We start from the raw sequence: 21929 nt of genomic DNA, 5'->3' as shown, positions 1-21929 counted from the left end.
AAGTATCCGTCTTAGACACAAAGGATATGTCCGTAGTGGAAAATTTAATAGAGGTGGGGCACATATATGATCATCCAGCATGTTTCCCAGCACAGTTTTGGCTTGTGAAAACCATCACTCTCCCACAACGTCCAGCCGTGCTTCCAGGGACAGCAGACACCAACACAACACACAGCTGCACACCCTGCTGATGTGATACCGAGACATACAGACAAGACCGTGTGTTTGGCGGAAAAAGCGTTCCCCTCTAGGAATGTGAGCTGTGCCATACCATTTGCCCTCAGTGCCAAAGTTCCATTTTATTTGCAGGCATAAATGTAAAGAAATAGGAATTTCTTTGGGCCTGAATATAGCTGTAGATATGGCTGTTTGGATATTACTAACAGTGCAACTTGGAAACAAAAGTATAATAAGAGACTGAACACAAGCAAAATGGAACTAAAGACTGAAGAGCCACTGAGCAAGTTACACTCTACAGGAGTCAATTCCTATAAAGAAGTTGCAGAAATCCCCTTGTCTGGCAAAATGGAAGTTAATGCTAGACAGTGAGGTTGTGAACAAGGAAGTTCTCATTCCATATGCAAGCTATTTGGCCATAAATTAATGTACCCCATATAACTGCAGTGGCCTGGTGTCTTACTTATCATTTTTGACTGTCTAAAATTGCTGGTGCAACATAGATCTAGCCACACAGAAGGCATTAACTTGTTTTCCTGCGTGCTTCATGTGAAGTAAAAAGACTAATGAATGTTCTGCTGCAGTAGCTGTTTAGCTTAACTTTAGCCCCTTATCTGTAAGTAGTAAGATTAGGTGAATATTGCAGAATCCCTCTGCAATGAATATAGAGAATCAGGCATCACCATAGGGTGAACCAGCCCAACTAAAATAAATGTCTAAGACAGGTAAGAATACTTGCTCTTTGGAGGTGATTGTTATCCCCATTGACTACTGAGGGGTTTCTCAATTCTTCCATTAGAGAAGATCCCTAACCTTTTGACAACTAAAGTTAGATTGATTTAATCACACCCCCGATACCTGCAATGGTGGCTGTATGCACAGCTCTGGGATTTCTGTCACTATCTAACTAGGTTCATGCCCCAGTAAGACAAGCATTTCTTGGCTAGTCTTCCTGAAGTCCTCCCATTCCTGTAATTTCTACTAACCCTCAAGGAGATCGCTCATGATACCTTTGGTGAGGAAAAGAGGAACAGGACAGAACACAGTCTTTTGACTCCAAGGGCCAAGTTCAGAAAAGATACAGGCCAAAACACATTACTGAGGGAGTATAACCATTAGAGGTCAGAAATTGGGGTAATTCAAATAAGAGAGGATAAGGATCCCAGTTCTCTCTGTACAGACCATTAAGGTTTTCTAAATAGCTTACAGACCATTGATAAGAATCCAGATGCTCCTCAAATCACTTCATGAAACCTTTTTTTTGTATGCACTGTTGGCAATACTTCTGGAGAAATGGTGACACCGAAATCTTTTGGCTACTATTCAGGGTGCCACATTAGTTGAGCTCTGAATCCATCACGTTTTTTCTTGGTCTCTTGCTTCAAATTGGGATACAAGTTAAATAACCTTTGTATATATTTCTAGTGTGGTCAGAACATAAGCAAGTGAATTAACACTAATATCACTTAAATATGTGCTTAAAATTAAACACATACTTCAGTGCTTCCCTAGCTGAGGATGTTGAGGAGTTAGGACCTTAACTTCTGTTCCTGCCACTCGCTCTCTCTACATCAATGTACTCATCTATAAAACAGACTCTTTGCATATATGCTAAACAGGCTCATTTAATTAATATTTTAAGCTGCCAAGGGATTTTTGGATGAAAGTCATTATCATGTGAAAATACAAAAATTCATTCTGTGTAATCCTTTGGTTTTCAAATGAACTCTAAAAGACCATTCCATGTTCAGATAAAAGTTGAAAGAGTATAATTGTGGAGGGTCACAACATTCGGTATTATAGAGCACTTCCCTAGCATGATATTACCTAGCAAAGCTTCTAGTCTTTCAATTAACTCCTTTCCATAGAGAATACCTGTAGCTCCATATAATAAACAATGTTATGATTCTGAGATTAATGCGATTTAAATATTGATAGTTTAGTTCCTTTTTGGATATCTGGATAAAGTTCAGGGAAGAGTTTGTGTGTGTGTGTGTGGGGGGGTTTCCCCCCTAGTAGAAAATCCATTAAAATTGTGAAGATTTAAAAATTCCACCAGAAATGCAAATCACATTTGTATTTAAAATGTTTCTACATTTTACATTTTATCACTGAATATGAAACCATAAACATGCATATAAAATGAATACTGGTGAGTTTACACAATCAGAATTGCAATTCATTTAAAGATTCTGTTAAACTATTATCTTATTGGACTAGCAGTTGCAAAACCAGGATGTCTGTTTGCTGGTGAAAGACATCTCAAATATGGTAATTTACTAGCTTAGCCAAAGGGTGACATTTCCCATTTGCTCCTGTTTTATCTAAGAATCTGACCCTGACAGGTGCATCTTTCCTTACCTTTCCGAAAAAGAAGTAATGCATCTCTCAGTGACAAATGTCACATTCTATTTATCATATACCTTTTATCATTTATAGAAAAGAAGGGCTCTTAACTGCTATTCATTCTTATTTCTGAAACCAGCACAGTTCCTCAGTGGTGTAAAAAAAAAACTGAACAGTTGTTTATGCATGTTTATGTAAACTTCTGTAAGAGTGAATTTTTTTTTCCTTCCATAGTGCCATTTCATTTCTTTTTTTAACATTCAGTGTTTCTGTAAAATTTCCCACCTAAAAATCAGCAGCTTTTGCACATGTGCATTTTTGGTGCTAAGACTGTTAGACAAAAAAGAGCCTCCTTTTCACAGAAGAGGATGCAGAATCACCATGTACCCTTCATGAGAAAAGAATCAATACAGAATCTGCATTGACAGCTCTGCGTGCTCATGCCTGAAGCCTCTGCAATTTCGCTTTGAATATGTCACACTTCTAATCAAGAGAATTTAAATCCATGATCTTAGCTCAGGATAATCTTTGATTGAACGAAACATAACAGTACTGACTAGTTTCAGTTTGCTAAGCTTGATGCCATTTCTGTCTACTTAATGACCCCCAATGAATTTATCTTCAAAGTATTTGCTCAGTTTTCCTAACTGTGCAAACTTTCAACATTCACAATATCCTTTGACGATGAATTTCAGAGCTTGACTCCATGTCATATGAAGAACCATTTTTTGTGCTTGTTTGTTTTTGTTAACCTGTCTCAGAGTAAATTTTTATGATGGCCCCTAATATTTTTATAGAATGCTTTAGAGGTGAGCAATCAGCCCCTTTTACCTTCCCTAGTCAGTCATGATTTTGTAGACATGTATCATATCATCCACGCTAACTTTTTTCCAGATTGAAGGCTCTCACTCTGCTCAGTCTATGCTATGTCAAGCTGCTCATTACCAACTTTAACCTATGCTTTATGTTGCATATGTCTCTTTGGATGTATAAATGCTTCCAGAAATCTTGTTCTGAGTCTTTCTGTAGTCTGTAGAAATTGATGATTACGTCTTATTTCATGGATGTGATATCTGCTTGCTGTAAGTAGCTAACTATGACTGTTATTATCCCTGCAGATATATATTTCTGCTTTGTCTTACCAGAACACAAACCTTTCTACTGGCTGTTACAGCTCTTGGTTATGGAGATTCTCTTTACCACAAACGGATCTGCAAACTGTAAGGGTTTATACTGTAAGTCACCTATATGGAGGTTCAGGTGGAGTTGTGCAGATGGAGGTCTCTCTAATTCAGTTATATTGCTGAAAATTCAGATATTCTCCTTATCTGTTTTTTGATTAATTCAGAAATTTATTAAAACATAAAAATAACAGATAACTGCAGAACAGACTAATGTTTAAGGCACTGAGCTCAGTTAGAGATTTGTGTAAAACTTCTTGTTTTGTCTGTACACAGTTTATTCTGCTGTGGAATATTTCATTCGTGCTTAAATGGTCTGTTGAACTTAAGGAATTGCCAAGTAATATCTTAATTCATTACAGATTGCAGGATAACAAGCTGGTTTGACGGACAGATCAGAGCAGCTTCTTAATTCAAGGGATATAAAAAGTAAGGGTTAGACTAGAAAAGTTTTAGCTTTCACAGAACTGGGCTTTTGTTACATTTTCTACATTAATGTCTGCTCAGCTATTTCTTGTAAAGATAAATCTTTTAGAGATCAAAAACTATATTAATTAAGAACTTTGGTAGAAAAGGGGAACTAGGAAGACAGTGTGTATAAGTGAACTGTAATATTTCACATTACTCATAGTGCAGGAATGGTTACTTAGTGCTGGTTTCTAGGATATTTAATTAATCTGTTGTTATATACACAAAAGGAATTGGGATCACCTCATACCAGGCAGAAGGAAATAAGAGTTCAGACTCCTGAGCTGTATTCCAGATTCTATAACAATTAATTATTTAGTATAATCTGAGGAGAGGAATAACCACTTAATTGGAATGACACTAGCACTGACTTTGGAATTCCACCCAGTTATTCCTCCATGTCCAGTAACTTAGAAAAGCATCCTGCCTTGAAAGAAGAAGTACCCGGTGAGAGAGAATTTAAACTACCCTGTCTAAGTTACTATAGTCATTTACTTGTCTCCGTAGACAAAATGCGCATGCTTATTTCCATTCTGGAGTTTGTTGATCTTAATTTTCAGTGACTTGATTTCACCGTGATTTGCTTCATACTGTGCTGAGTTATAAGACACTGTGAAAGAGATATAGATGCCTAAATGTAGGTGTCTAGCACCTAGGGCATTCAGTGTGACCTCCACCTGCTGTCCCAGAGAGGCTCAGTTCTCCCAGAGGTCCTATTTTATGTCTGCCGTGCGGATATCCCAAATATTATAATGCATCTGAAATTGCACTGGTCATGTAACACATCTGAAATTGCAACCAAAAACCACTGCAAATCTCCATTTACTGGGCAACTGAGGACTGTCCTGTTCCTCAAAACATTTCTGTGCCTCCTACTGGCTATAGCCTCAAGGGTTATAATGACAATTTGCTTTAAGCGGGGCCCAATCATAAATTACTGTTTCACAGTTTATGAGTGTCTACCTGTTATGCACCTAGTTGTGCATTTCCTACGAGGAATACTCTGCTCTGAACTGTTATGAGAAACTTCTTGCAAACAGAGCAGAGGAAATTGCATTTCCATGCAAGCAAAAGGAGGGGGGGGGGGGAAAAAACACTCCTTCCCTGTGAAACTTATATACAGACAGTGAAAAGTGGATATTAAAATGACTCTAGATCAAAATGATTTTATCTTTGTGTAAGTGATGATATGAAGAGATGCAGCATGTGGTGTGGGTTAAATCCATAGCAGTAGATTAAACAGTGCCAGAGAATGGTCTTGGATATTGAAACTTGATTGTCCGTATTACTGCATTCTTCAGACTGCCTCTGGTGTGCCTTTGGCTTCTGCCAACTTCAGCTACCTCAGACACTTCCCAGGAATGGTTCAGGAGTTAGGAAGGGTCAACAGCCATTCCTAATAAGCATAATAGATGTGGCTGCCTTGTTTTGGAAACTAAGAGAGTTTAGTAGTACTGACTTTGGATTTCTTTGCCCATGGGCTTCAATGTCTGACAATGTTTCTAGGCATGTTAAATACACTAGCATAATCTTTGAGACTCAGATTTTTCTCTAACTAGTATGGGTTCAGCACTAAAGAAGTTATGGGGGCATCCCTTCAGCGCACAACAGAGGTTGAACCTGTGAGACTGCCTGAAATACTCTGTGTCCTTCCAGATGGCCAATACGCAGCCCCCTTGGAAGGATGGACTCAAACTGGAGCAGATGCAGAGCATGCCCATGAGGATGGCAAGGGACTGGGGCTGGACCTGGTGGAAGGAGACCAAAAGAGTTCTGATTCCAAACTTAATGAAACCAAGGCTGGCAAATGGCAATAACCATTAGGGAAGGGCCTATTTAAGCTGAAAGACAATGTTGGTGTAAAGAAAAAATAACTTTCACTAATATGGGTCTGGAAATTAGAAGGGCTTTTTTTGTTTGTTTTTGTTTTACATATTTGACCAGTGACGTTCTGGAACAGCCTTTAAGACCGCCTAAAAATGTATGATTGCACTGAAGAAACAGGACCTCAAAACCTGGGAAAGTCTTCGCAGTCATCACCTCTTCTAAAATCACCTTTTGGCCTTTATTCAATGGTGAGCTAGGGAGGTGGTGAAGGCTAGTTTCTGTTTTCAGCAAAGCTGCTGCAGAACAAGTCTCCTTCCATAAGGAGCCTTGAGTATTATCTCCTCATAGCCAAAGTTTATTCCCATGTAACAGCAAATTGCGATTTTCTGTGAGCAAGGAATCAGCATGTAGCAATTTACGTTTTCATGAACAAGAAGGTGTTTCATCCTTTAACTTATGCCACATTGTTATATTATAAATAAAGGGTCTTGTTGTGTACAGATAGCATTACGCTATGATACTGCTTAAGAAGAAATGTCCTGTTCTTTGAATTACGAAGCCATTCAGGCTCCTTTTTGTCTGGTAAATCTAATGTCATTTAATTTAGCAGTTACTCAAGTTAAAAGAATAAAGAGATGGTGAACAGCCATAATTGGAATACTCTTCTTTTTTTTTTTTTTAATAGTTTCTGGGAAAGCCTTTTTTGCTTTTTACATATAGAACGTGATTGAAAGAATTAACCGGGGCGGGGGCGGGCGGGGAAGTATTATTACTATTGGCTAATATTGCTGTTACTTGTTTTATAACAAGACATAAAAGAACAAACTCAGATCAGGGCCTCATTTTGCTGAGATCACTGTAAAGAACATGGAGTCAAAGTGGGCAAAATGCAATCATGATGGGAGGGTTGGAATAGAGGACAGACTATGGAGCTGCAGAACCACGCTATTAAATAGGTATTCAGGCATGACCGTTTCTGCTTCAAGAGAGGTTAAATTACACTCCTTCTGTTAAGACAAAAGTTTATTTAACAAGGCATGTTTGAGCCATCTCAAGGAATACTGTTATTACCCAAATGTTTATTCTATCGGCAGCATTTCCTTAGATGGGTGGCCACTTTCGGAGTGACTGAGAACAGCGGTATTCCTTCTGTGAGGCTTCTCTTGCTGGGACTCAGGCAAATGCAAAGATCTTCATTTGTGTTTCTATTTTTACTGATAATCACTATTGTGTATTTATTCATGGATGGATATCCTCTCTCTAAGGGAATCTCCGAACATACAATCCAAACAATGCCAAAAAACATTCCATATTTAATATCTTATTTCACATTTTCATGCACAAAACCAAGAAACCTACCCTGTTTCACGCACCTGAATTTTTTTCTATATACTTTGTCATTCTCAGAGATTCAAGGACAGAGTCTGATCTTGCAGAGATGGGAATTGCTTAGGGCACACAAACAATCACAGTCAAAGCTAAGCAGTGTCAAAGCTCAGATCTCTTAGTCAAGTGCTTTAATCTCATGTCCCACTTACATAGCTGACCTTATATTTTTATATATAAAGATATGCAGTGTGTCACCTGTAATAATAATCCTAAATACTCTTTTCAGTCATGGTTAAGACTGCCAAAATGTTTCATAGTCTTTGGGCTATGATGTGATTTGGCCTGGGATTTGTCTACTTTTTTTCGGCCGTGCAGGTTATGACTGAAACATAACTGCTCTTACACTCATGCTTATTTCCTCCAAATTTGGGAGTGGCCTTGGTTTCAGAGTACCCTGTTTTGAACACGCCTTGCATCTTCAGTCTATTATTCTTATGTTAAAAAGTCTTACAGTCCTTAATGTTTTTGTGCTCAGTACCGCTGGGAGAGTAGGGATCTGTTACTGTTTCTGTTTTGTAGATGGGAAACTGTACTACAGAAAAGGATAGAGACAGATATCTCAAATTATTTGCGCTCTTTAATTCCCACTGATTTGAGTGCGTGTCTATGTAAGTGCTATTTTATGTCTGCTCTCATCTTTCAGCACCTGGCAGGGGATTTGTTTTGTCTAACTTTAGCCTTCACAAAATGAGATGTATTCTCTGTACAGTCAGCAGAGTGCAAGATAAAAGTACCCTTAAGATGGCATTTCTTCCCATTCTGAGACTGCTAGGATGAATTATACTGGACATATTTCTGGACATGCTTCTGTCTTTCCACTGAATGTAGAGATAATTTGCATGGCCAGCATATTAAATTAGATAATCAAGTTTAGATGGTCAAAGGTAGTTCAGATAAATCCAGTCCTTAAGTAACATCTGAAATCTGTCCCAAAGTCAAAGACTGTGGGAAGAGAACTGAACACAGACATATCAGAACCTGATCACTTACCCAAGAAAAGACAGTCTTATTTTTGAGGAAGGGCTTGATGATGCTCATTTTTATGCTTAAAGTCAATATGCTTATGTACCTCACTGGAAGAATGTTATTATGAATTACCAAGACACGGTGCAGCTTTGTCTTTGAAGCAAAAGTATAATCTTATTCATGCACTGGTGGAACATTAGTGTTCTTGGGGTAAAATTACAGCTACAGTAAAAAAAACAAAAATAAAAACAAAACCCCCCCCACTTTTTCTTATTATTGATTAACAACTGATATTTAATTCCTGAAGTTGTGCTAGTACACACATGGTCTTAGTGGTTGAAATTTCATATGTTTTTCAATCTTCAGTCTAAAGAGGAGAGCAGAGCAGAGCAGAGGAGAACTAAATACACATGTAGTAAATGAAATGACAAAAAATTCATGAGTCATAAAAAAAGAATTATAATTATTAGTTTTAACCATGGGAAGGGACATAGGGGGATTTATTGTATACACTGTCAGGGTCTCAATATTTTGAATATCAGAACTTTGCAGTAATCAAGAGTAATCATTTCTTCCTTCCCCTTTTTTTGCCCCATATCTATTGATATTGAGCAATGTTACACGCATGCTGTTGTCCTGTATTGGAACATTGTATGACTGAAGAGTTGGTCTAGGGCGACAGACAGGCATAAATGTAAAACCAATTCTACAAGTCCAGAAATGAGGACTCAGATCTTCTGTTCTCTTCCTGTCACTGCTCCCCACAACAACAGGATGAGGGTTTTTATATATATATATATATATATATATATATATATATATTTAAAATAAATGTTTAACATTTGGGAGTTCTTATTACAGCCTCTTCCTTCTGCCCTGCCAACAACAACAACTGATATTCTTAACTTCATCAAGACCAGGATGCTCCTGATTATTATAATCTATGCAGCGTCGAAAGTGAAGAGGAGGGTGTGAAGATCTCCTTGCCCTTCACTCCATCATGTTCAGCTGGGACCGGAATGTGTTTCCCAAAAGGGGCAGGCATCGAGGGAGTTCTGGTTCACCCAGTCGGTACATGGACATGTGCCACACCTTCCCTGTATATGGCAAATTGCTCTCCTTTTTGGATAAATATTTATACAGCGTCTCCCTTAGCTCTGGCCGCCATGGGGTCTAGACACTTCGCACATGAGAAATGTTATATGATGTTATTGATGAGAGTTTGGAAGGCATCCCAAACAGTCCTATATATGAGGGTAATGTCCTTAGAGTTAATGAAAATCCATTTTAGAATTTCATGTCTTAGGCTAGAATTAACCTGCCCTAACTTTAGCTGTCTAAAAGCAGATGTCTAATCTAAGCTAATCATTCATCTATAGTCAAAGGAGAGAAATACTTACTTCCAAGGGATGAATCATCCTGCCCTAGGATCGATAAATCACTCTTTAGATGTGCTGCTTTTTCCTCTTCATTGATTCATCCTAGAAATATATATTAGATTATATCCTTAACTCCTACATGATCAAAATTAAGGGGAAATTAATCCTGCCTGAGATCAGACAGGGCTGAAAGATCCTAAGCTATTTATCGTTTCATAGCTGGAGTAAAACAATACCCTCCTCTGCCCCTTCATTGAAAGTACAAGTATTTTGCCTCCGGACACCAACTCATTCATGGCTGAATCATGAGGAACGCTTTGGGAGCCACTGTGGATTAGAAAGCTGGACACCTTCTTGGGAAACAGTACAAAGCTTTTCTATATAGATATCCTTCAATTTTCTCTAACCCTTTGAGATGACGGAGACATGCTTTGCAGCTGCAGCACCGGCAGTGAGACGTTATGGTGAAATGAATTTTAGAGAATTACTTGATCTTCATGGAGCTAGACAGTTTGTGAACAAGTATCAATATTTTCTTCCTCATAGGGTAATATAGTTTTACAAGGCATACATTTAAAATTCTTCCAAATGGATAGGCAGCTGGCAGAGAGACAACCTGTTACTTTCACTATACTTCATGCTAAATTTCATAAAATTGTTGAAATCATGATTGACCCTAAAGACTTAAGTGAGGCAAACTTTATGTGGAGAAATAAAGCTTGCTATATCAGTTTTTCTAAGTTATGTTATCTGGTCTAATAAATGGCATTATCGCTATCCAGGGGCCTCACCTTACTCAAAAGATTGAATTTCACCAGTCATGATTTCTACTGAAAGCAGCAGTTAAAGCCCACTGGATCCAGTGGAAGGACTTTAAGAAAAATACAGGTATAATGTGTTTCTATTTTGGATGAGATTTTCACTGAAAAGGACTTCTCAGAAAATCCTCATACTCTTTACACATCTGAATGCTGAACTCCTCATGAGGTGAAATCCTCAGCCATCTTATACATCCAGGCAGCATGCAGGAGGGTAATGTATCAGAAGAGGGTATTCAGCTGAGCAGGAAGCCAACCTAAAGAAAAAAAACTGAAGAAAGAGCTGGGGTAAGATATCTAACTAGGCTTTGGAAAAGATCTGCTGCATCTTCACATGTAAGCTGTCTCCTGAAACAAGGTGATTAAGCCCTGCAGCAACGGGATCAAATATGCATCTTTCTACAACACTGGAGCTTTGTGAACTTTCTCATGAGCTGGAGCTCACCTTCTCCTTGTGTGGATAGAGAATTTTTCTGTGTTTAGACATGAAGGGGCTGCTACTCCAGACTGCCTTATATTTAAGTCATATTTTCCCTCCCCTTGGACCTACAAAAGGGTTGACACTACACTCTGAATTCTTGACTGTGCAGTGTTTACTCAATGTGTTCATGGTCCAAGTATACATGTGAACTCAGGTAATCTGAAAACCCGAACCAGCATGTATTTTATCTGAAGCAATAATAGCACCTAGCATCTGTTCTTCAGTATGCCCCAACTAATAGGAATTCAAGCAAGGATAACTACTCTTCTAAATGTGCAGAAGGAGACACTGAGATCCGTCCGGTTGCTCAGGGACCCCCAGAAACTGAGACACGCATATATTTCCCATTACTTTTGACTTCTGAGCCCTTGCTCTTGACACAGACAGCATGGCCTGCTGTGAAGAGATAACTCAGTTCAATGATTTATTAGAACTGACTAATGTGAGAGTCTTACTTTGGAGGCAGAGAGGTGCTCTTAAAATCATATGTTTGTTGTAAGACTTTGCCTAGTTTAAACTTTGGAGTTTGCATTTTTAATGCTTTTAAGTGTAATCCTAATTCACATTCATGGTATCTCAGGTTCCTGGAAGCACTGATGAGCTCTGAGTTTTCTTTTTTTTTTCTTTCTTTCTTTTTGTTTTCTTTCTCTTTTTTTTTTTTCTTTCCTGCTTGTAGCTACATTTTACCTTATATGAGAAATTTCTCTTAGCTCCCAACTTGTTTGACTAAAACTCCAGGGATGCCCTGCCCTCTGGGTAGGTTGATGGAAGGTTGGACTGAGGTTTTTCAGGACAGAGGGTGCATAAATCTGAAAAGAATGACTTGGAACAGCCTGAGGTACCTGTCAGTGTATTCTTGCGAGGGAGGGTCTAATTACTGATGTCTGCTGGTCTCTGAAAAGGCTTGTGAGTGGCCCATGAAGCAAGAAGGAGGGAGTGAATCTAGACCAAAGACAACAGCTGATCACTTTTATGCTTTCATATGGCAGGGCTTGGCAGCACTGCGATAGTGGAGGAACTGTCAGTGGTTCCCTTATAAAATCCCATTTGCTTAGGGATTTATCACGTAAGTCTCTTAATTTGCCTCAGATTAGGATCTGGCACCTGGTAGTCTCTCTTTGCTTTTCTCCTCCCCTCCTGAGGTGATTTTTTTCTAATTTAATTTAAATCTGCTTGACTACTTTATGGAGGGAGGCTATTATATTGTCATGCTGGCAGTCGACACAGCGAGGCTGTACTCTGAGGTGCCTGCACTTTCTCAGATGCACAGCTCCATGATGTGAATGACTTGCTCCTGCCCCAAAACTGATGTTTGGAAGGTTTCTATGGAAGAATTTTGGGGGAAAATGGAAACAGACCGTGGTCCTGCTATGAGTGCCTAGGATTGCTCAGGAGCACAGCAGAGGACCTGTCATGGTAGAGGTCCTCATCTTTAAGTATATCCTACAAAAGATCAACATGGATAGTAAGTGAGTTCAAAGAAACCCAAGGGTGCCATTCCCCACTCCTTTTCATCAAACTCATTGCCAGCTTAGGAGGTTCTCCTCCCTCTGACTCACCCTGCCTCATTCCCTCCTCCAAACCTATCTCCCATCTTCCTGCTTGGTGCTGAGGGAACTGCTGTGGGAGGACAACATACACTGCATCACTGAAATCACCTCCTCTATGGAAAAGCAGAATCTATTTAGGAAGGTTTCTTTTCTGAGTTCATTTAAGTGCTGTAATTCATCAGATAAGGCAGACAGTTGTGCCACATCACTGAGGGATCAGGGAACGGTGGGTCGAGACAGAAACAAGAGGCTGGAAATAGTAGACCTCTTAAGTCAGCTTCACTGATGAAGAAAATATATGGTGACCTTCTCCCTAATCATTCTATATATGAGGGATTTTTAAGGATAATCCTGTGTTTGTTCTTGACGTTAGCATCAGGATATTTGTTCATGTTCTCCAGATCAAATTGCAAAATGGGAAGACTGTTATTGAAAGACAACTGTTCAGATGTTTAGTTGAGTAAGTTAAAATAGTACCACAGTCTTAGAAAACAGTATGCTGGAAGAAAGAGCAAGAGAAGGACCATGTTTCCAACTAAAGATAGGAAGTAAAAATCTGAAGATGCCCAAACCTGGGAAATTGGATGAAAAATTAAAAGGTAGGTGATTATGATTAAATTAAAAAAACAAACCAAACCAAACAAACAAGCAAACAAAAAAACCCCCAAACATTCTTCTTCAGCAATGTACTTTTAATTGCTTGGTTTGACCTTTAAGAAAATATTTGAAACTTCATAACATTTAAAGGTCTGACTTAAATCTGTGAGAACCAGAGTAATCCTCCACATGACTAAAAGAGCAGCCCAAAGACACTTTCCTCTACCAATACCCCAATGGGCATCCTAAACCTCCATGCCAGTTTACATCAATTCTAACACTTCTGGTAGACATCCCGGAGTGAATTAAGGACAAGGTAGTAAGTTTAACTTGGAATTCATTTGCTTTTGTCAGTTCATATCAGATCCTTTATGTCATCTTCAGAGATTTCATGTTTAATATTAATAATCTCTCTAGTCTCATGTTAATGTATTCAGTGAGCTTCTTCAATAATTTAGGAACCTTTTCAGATATCATAAAAAAGCAGGGCATATTTATCAATGTAAGTATACGGTTTACTGAAAGTATCATTAGAATCTTATGTAGGCTCATCATCCCTGTATTATTGATATTAACATTTCATTAGGAGAAGGAGCTGTAATTAGAGTAGGAATGGTATCTGGTAGAAAATGAGATTACTCTTTCTGTTTTCCTGATGCTCAAAATGATCAAATAAGAAATTGCAATAACAGATTCCTCTTTCCATTCAATACAATTCTACCATGGACAGTCTTTCTTTTGCATACAATTTATAGCTCCTACTGGATTACTTTAGCATAAAAAGTTACTGTCTGTCAGCTATGGTTTAGATCCCGCTCATTTATTTGCTTGGTCTGTCTTTGCAGAAAAGGATCTGGTATTAGTTTAATCTACCTTCATGGTTTTGACTGCAATCTATTCAGTGAAAGAGTATCTCTTACTGGTTGAGTACAATGTGTAGTACAATACATCCATGATTTGGACTGGAATTTTTAAGACCTTTTTGTAATAATAACCTCTGTAGAACCAACCAAACATATATGTATTTCTATGTGTGCACAGTATATGTGTATATATAATGTATGTGTGTATGTGTGTATACACACACATATAAAGTATATATAAAAATGTGTAGCTTTTAACCATTAGGACTAAGATAGATGATTGTATCCCTTTAAAAAGTATTTTAAGGGACATTAAATGTACACATGGTAAATTCTACTTTTAAGTCCTAACACATAAAACTCGTTAATTGCTACTGGCTCATCAGTAACTACAGACCTTAAAGATTTTCTCTTGTCACAGGTATTTCTGGTTTGAATTTTAATAGTAACTTTTAAAAAGTCATCCAATCTCACCTTAAAGGAATAATTCCTTGTTTCTCAAGAAATATCTGTTTTAATATCTCAAGAGCAATTAGTGTCCTTGATGATCTGGTTGTAGAGCTTGCATTGTAAACTGGTGTTGTGATTTTTTTTAAATTATTTTTCCTTAATATCTTGTTCTTTTTTCTTCCCACTTTAGGAAAAACTCCCTCATATGAGGCTTTTAATTATTTGCTGTTTCAGCCAAGTCCCAGGGAGAGCAAACTGAGTTGGAAAAGTGGTTGATACAAGCAGAACACAGATTTTAAGGAAACAGGGAAACAAAGGGTTGATGAGAAAAGAATTTGTCTCAACCAGGTTGTTCACACCAACTGTAAGTTACTCTGCCTTCCTGCTGACCAAAGAAATAACAGATCACAAGCCAATGCCTCTGCTTTTCTCAAGCCTGTCCAATTCCCCCCAGTAAGGTGGACTTCAAACTACTTTTGTGGCTGATTTCTATTGCCGAAATCATGAATCTTGTCCTTGTTGTGTTTCTTCTGACATGTATTTCACCTGAGGGACTCCAATATTTTCCTATATAACAAAATGACTTAATCTGATGTGTTTTTAATTAAACACATCCAGTGATAAATTTGGAGCAGGCAAGGCCAGGGAGGCTCCCATCTGTTTTGCAGCTCTGTCCACAGTAGGATCTCCCAGTCAGGGAAACACATTTTTCCTCCTGCTGTCAGTAGCTTTTTGTATTACGTTCTCGATCATGTTTTAAGTCTGAGGGTGCTGCTCTCTACTCCCTGGTCTGGGAAAAGGTTTTGGATTAGTGATAGCTTCCCTGCCTATGTAAACAGTGGTAGACTGAGCCTTCAGGAATGACCTATCAGGTGTAGCTGCAAGGTGTACTGCAACATGAATGAACGTGCTAGACCTCTTTACCACGCTCCTACTTAAATACTGGAAATAGTGAGGAACTAACAGCATGGATTTCAGCACTGATTAGCTGCCCAAGTACATACTAGGTCTGTGCTCAGTCTCCTGTTTTATGATGTTGACATCCAAGCTACCTTGATTAGTGGCAGAAATGTCTATACATGCTCCAGTCACATCCCTAATTTGCACTGTGAACTTTATTTAATGGGAGTCTGGATCCTACTGGGAGTTTTGGTGTAAGTTAGGTGCCAACATCCATGTTTGAAAGTCAGGTGAGTTCCTAAATCACTTTATTAGGTGATTGTTAGGTTTTTTTTAATTACCCACAGTTACCACCTCCTAGTGTCAAGACTGCATAAGCTCTGATCTGGTTTTATCAAGAGTGAATTGCAGGATATGTGGAGCACTGTCATGGCAACGTTTGATACTGTTTTCCACATCTGGGGAATGGATGTCAACATCAAAAGTATTGTAGCTGTGTGCAGTTCCTGAGGCCGCGGGGTGTTTTTATATAATCACTCCTTTGCCAGGGGGGCACCATGTGAAAGAAACAGTTCCATCGGTCTCAATTAAAGCTTTGTAAAAGTGAGTCCAAAATATAACCTAATGGCTGGGATAGATTTTTAAGTTGATCCTCTGAGGCACATCAACATGATGAGAAGCAGTTTGCCTTAATGTTATTGTTGATTTCAGTTATGTCCTTTCAGATAAGTATGTGAGTATAGAAGGAATCTAGGTGAAGTGAAAGAAAGGAGGAAAAAAGAAAATGGCTTAAAACAAAGGGACTAAATAAATATCATTTGTACTTAAAGTAGTTAACAGTTGAAAGAACTGAGCTAACCATGCACATACAGAGCTTTGAGAGGGAATAATGAATAATAAAATAATATGACTAAACTGGGATAAATTACCTTGAAGGAATATATATAGGCAGATATTAGAGGTTGCTTATACCAGTCTACTAACCAAAGCTTAATCAATCTCTCTCTCTCTTTTTCATGCTTCTGAAAGTTAAACATATAATGAACAATTTAAAAGTGGTATATGTCAAAACCGATGTCTCTGTTAAAGCACAAGAAAGAATGGTAATGATACGCACAAATGTAGGAGCACTAGAAGTCTGGGAGGGATGACTTCCTCTCATATTCTGACATTTAACATTTTCACCCCCAAGAATTACACTTTCTGCTTGACGGGAAGCTTGTGCTGGCCCCAAGGGAATGCACTAGCTGCAATATTGCTTTATTTTGCCAAACTTTTAGAGAGCTCCCCTACAGGAAGAATTCCTTATCCCACATGTGGTCTACAGCACCGATGTTACCAGCTCTACACTGCAGTGCCTTGACGCACCTTAGCTGGAAAGCCTGGAAAGCTGGAAGTTCAAGTTCAAGTTACAAGCACATGAACAAGTTCAAGTTCAAGCGCATGAACTCAGGCTTCACTCCAAGAAGGTAAGAAATTGTGCGCAAAACCACCAGACTGACAGAAGGATTAGATTAAAGTGGTTCTGAAACCTCTTCTCTAAGGGACATCGTTCCTGCTCTGTTTCAAGACGCATTCACCACTGAGTCTGAACCAGCCTGTTTAACAGTCTGGGGTTTCACTGGACCAGCCAAAAACTACTCAGGTTAAGACAGCCCATGCATAAAAATCTTTAGGTCAAATCTGAGGCTTGCCCACTGACATCAGAGATACAAGTAATTACAGTGATGAGAACAAGGATGATTTAATGCTGAGAGAACTTATTTTATTTCACTTCTAAGTATTAACAAAGTTTGACGTTAAGTCAAACACAAATGCGCTCTTGTTACACTCAGAAAAGAAGCTGTTAAAAGGAGCAGACAGGAAATAGCCAGAGGGAGAGAAAGGATAGAGAGATCAACCAGAATGTCAAACACCTACAGAGGAAGATCATGGGAGGTGTATAGAAAAATAAGAAATAAGAAAATTCTAAGAGGGAGAAAAAATGTAAGCATGTGCGTAGATTCAGACTGGAAATGGTTTAAGTTCAGATGTGCTAGGAGAACCCTCTCTATGTATACAATGTCAAAAATCTGCTGTGTATGTCTATCTATATGCAAATGTATTAGTATTATGCATATAAAAACATTTATATAAGTACATCTGCATAACTGTGGTATTTCTATCCATACTATTGTGGATGAATGAGGACATCCAGGGTCAGCAGGGTGTCTTCTACATGCAACATGCAGAGCAGATTGGCGGGTTATGGCAGGAGAATTAAAGTTCTGAAAATAACCTTGAGACAAAATAAAAATAGAAGACAACAAAATGCAGCATCAATTTCACTGTCTTCCCACTTGCTCTGGATATTTCTATCCTGATAGCATCTGGATAGAAAGGTTCAGAATCTGAGCAGATCAGAATCTGAACACTACTGTTGAGAATAGACAGCCCTATACATTTTGATTGTATTTTTCAAGGAGCTATCAAGATTACAGATCTGATTATGTGTCTGGAGAGAAAGCGAAGATGTTGAGTAATTGAACTTTCAGTTGGCTGCTTTACTCCCTTGTAAGTTAAGAAGTTGGATTCAAATCAACTCTACACCAAAAGTGTAAGACTACTCCCAAGGTATCGATCTCGTTCAGTCCGTGTGTGTCAGGCTGCTAACTCTCCCTTCCATACTCTCCCCTATAAATAAGAAATACTGCATTTCTGAGGTAAGATTGAAAGACTTCACCTATTCAGAGGAATAAAGCTTGATATGGCGTTTGCAGAATGGATGGTCAGGTCCAGATCCTTGAGTCTGATATTTAGGTGTTAAATAATAATTGAGAGTTTTGATAGGTTTTTGCTTCTGAAGTGCTAAAATATTATCACTCCAGGCAGATTTCTATATTAATGAAGACTACTTCTAATGCAAAGAGACTTCCGTCTGTGCTGACCCAGTGTCAGCGTGAAGATAATAGAGGCTTTCGTTGTCTGAGGATCTGACCGCACCCTTCAGATAGTACAGTAAAGGCCTGAAGGCTTGACTAAACATACTGTATCATAGGAAATCATGAATATCTGTAAGTGGGGTAATGATTCCTGCTACAGTGATATCTCGCCAGTGAAAATTTACCGCTTTCCAGGAGTGGAATTTGCCCGAGGGAAGGGAAATGAAAACTGTTTGCACTGCAGAATACTTGGTACACATCTTATTAGCAAGATATGCACTGGCAGTGTTCTCCTATCCATTAGTTTAGACTTTAGTTGAAGATTAAGGGGTTTTTTTTGTTGTTTTTTTGTTTGGTTGGTTGGTTGGTTTGGTTTGTTTTCCTAACTGGAGATTTGGCCACAGACAGAAGCAATACAGGAGTGAAAAACACAAGTTGATCTGCTCATCTAGTGGTAGAAGAGCAGCAGTGATTTTAAAGCTTGGTCCTACCCCGTATTCCACACAGTGTAAAAGACTTTCAGCAGGAGAGACCATGAGTTTTGATTCATTGGTACAAGCAGATTATATCCGAGGTGGCTAAAAAAGAAGACGATGTCAGCAGTCTGCTTCACCTTTTTAATAAGGGCCTCCATCTTGACTGAAGGAAACTTGCAGTCTTTCCTCAGCCATCACACCTGACAGCTGTGTTCACAAACAAATCGTAACAAAATCACAATTAATCAGTTTCCCTAAAAGCTGAGAAGTGGTTTTATACCCCAGTTAGACATCCCTAGTATGTCTAACATACTAGTTAGGCTAGTAACATCTGACAGAGGATAACACAGATAGTGGGATTAAGATCAACTGTTGCAGATAAATGCTCAGTACCGTGATTTACAGTTCAGGATACGGTAGACGAAATCCCGTTGTCTGTAAACAGGTATTGAAGTCATAAAAAAATCTTTAACTGATACAGATTATGAAATACAGACTGCTCTGCTAGAAGTAACGCTTTTTTATGAAAAAAAAAGAAAAAGCTTGGTGGACAGGAAAGCTAATTGATCTTTCTGTCATGTGTCTTTCCTTCATTTAAGAGAAAAGCATCATGAACATTTGTCTCACTGTCTAGCCTCTATTATGTATGTACATGAAAGAGCAACTGTAGACATGTAGAGAATAAATCATATAAAAAAATCCTTAGAAGCTGCATTAACTGTAAATGCACTGTGTAGCCTCTAGTATTAGGACCTTCTAAGCTGTGCATTTTTGCCACAATTACTCTTTGAAGTCTGTCTTCTTTCAGAGTGATTTATGACCCCCTTAGGATGGGCATATTATTTGGTATCACAGGGCAGCCTTCTGCTAAAGCAGATTTCTGTTTCTTTTTTTCTCTCCCTCTCTCTCTCTCTCTCTTTTTTTTTTTTTTTTAATCCAGAGCAGGATGATACATTTCGCTTGATGTTCACTTGTTAACCCTTACAGGTTAAGTACTTATTTTTCACCTGTTATCAGCAGCAAACAGTGCAGGTAGGAGAATCAAAAAAAGTGGCATTCTGAAGGCAAGAAACAAACACAAGGAATGTTTCAGTTAAATTGTGGTCACTCTTCCTTTCTGGTTTAATTCACTTGAAACGACTCAGTACTGAACTTCTCATGTGATAAAAGTCTTGTGAGACAAAGGCACCAGCAGCTAAATGTCAGACCTCTAGGGCTTGAACTACTGCAGCTTGCTGACATATTCCGTCAGCTATCACCTAAACAGTCATGGATTTAGCCATAACCCCTGTCTGTGGGTAGGAAGGAAGGTAACGTCCCAGAACCCCACTGACCATTCGATCAAGCTGATCTTTACCTTCCCACCGGCTAGAAAGATTTGCAGGAAATGAAACTTTAAAGTTGAAGAGGAAGGTGCTGTTTAATTGGTATATTTGCAACTGTTCTTATTGTAGTGTGTGACTGGTGCTCTTTAGCCCATGGTTTCAATTCTGCACAAGTAGGTCGCAATAAAATGATGTCTGAGACAATGTTTTGATATGCAGTGACTTCACAGACTGATGCTACTAAGATAATAATTCAGAATAATTGAATAAAAGTATGTATTTATATTTCCCTTGTAACACACACACACACACACACACACACACACACACACACACCAACAAGTCTTATACATAAATTAAAAGTACAGTCACAAGAAATTTTGATTCAGACTAATCCTTCATCCCTGTGCTAATAAATATTCAACCAAAGATGAAATCAAAACCTGCTGAATATAGATGTTTCAGCTGTTATTAGAGGATCCTAGGTCTAGGAGTTGTTTTATGGGTTGTTGAATAGATTCCACGCCAACACAAGCAATCACATCATCTATTTATATGCATAAATCAGTCAGGCTCCACGTAAAACTAATCAGGTCTTCCCGTTCCCATAATACACATAGAAATTCTATTCCAAAACTTCTCTTTTCTGATTGTCGGAACCTGCTCCTAATTTCCAGCCTGAAATATTTTATCAACAGCTTATGATAACCCAATACAACAATTCATCTGGCATTATTTGTACTAATTCAGCTCTCTACAGATCAGTTGAAAAACAGATCAACCTTATTTAGTCCTTAATTAAACAACGCGCTCTTCCACTGCAAGTACTGCGCTATGTCAAGCTGGTGCTATGCCATCCCGTCTTAACTGTCAGGTGTATTTCTGATCGCCAGATGGCATTTTTAACAGTGGTATTTGCAACCATCAGATGGAGACTTAAAACAGGAGCCTGTCTTTAATTCTCTGATCTGTCCTTTGTTGAACTCTCTCTCTCCTTTGACGGAAGAGGGAGCTGAGGGAATGTAAATAAAGGGACTGCTTTGGGGAAGGACAAATGCTCCTCTTATGCTGTTTTCACCTGTCAGCGGAGGAAGGTACACGATCTTTTTGGCCTTTGGCTCTCGTAGGTTTGATTTGAGATTCCCCTCTCAGCTGGAAGCGTGCAACACAATTTTAAGAGAAGCAATCTGTCCTCTATGCTGGCCAGACCGCACGGAAGATGCTATGAATAGGATGCAGACATAATAACGGGAGATTCAGGCTACTGGGGCAGACCACGACCACACTAGTGGGTGAGCCTTCTGGTTCCTGTTAATTACTTCCAATAACCGAAATATATGTGGATCCAGGGAGTTCTGTGTGCTTGCACTAGCATCAATGAGGTGTCCAGGGTTTTTCCCCATCTTGGATTTTACTTGTCAGAGAACGTCTTAACCATCTGAATTAAAATGGAAGCTCTGCACTTGCAGAGGACAAAGTGGAAAGCACCAAATGCGCATGCAACCTTCCAGCCAGCCCTCTGGCTGCCAGAAATGTAAAGGGTGAGTGAACCTGTGGGGAAAATGACAGAGCCAAAGAGTCGGGGCATACTTAGTGTCCGTCTATTGTATATTGACTAATATTTCGGAACACCTCCTAGATGACTAGCTGAAGTGAGAGAGAAATTATTGATGTTAAATTTAGTCTCTTTTCAATGTCAAAACACAAATAAGTTTTGACACTGAAAAATGACTACATTAAATAAGGATATTTTTAATGGTTTTGTACGTATCTGGAGAAGCAGGATCTTAAAAACCTGGAATTAAATTTTAACCC

This window comes from Apteryx mantelli, chromosome 2 (genome assembly GCF_036417845.1).
Source record: "Apteryx mantelli isolate bAptMan1 chromosome 2, bAptMan1.hap1, whole genome shotgun sequence".
Lineage (NCBI taxonomy): Eukaryota > Metazoa > Chordata > Aves > Apterygiformes > Apterygidae > Apteryx > Apteryx mantelli.
Note: the sequence above shows the minus strand (reverse complement) of the source record.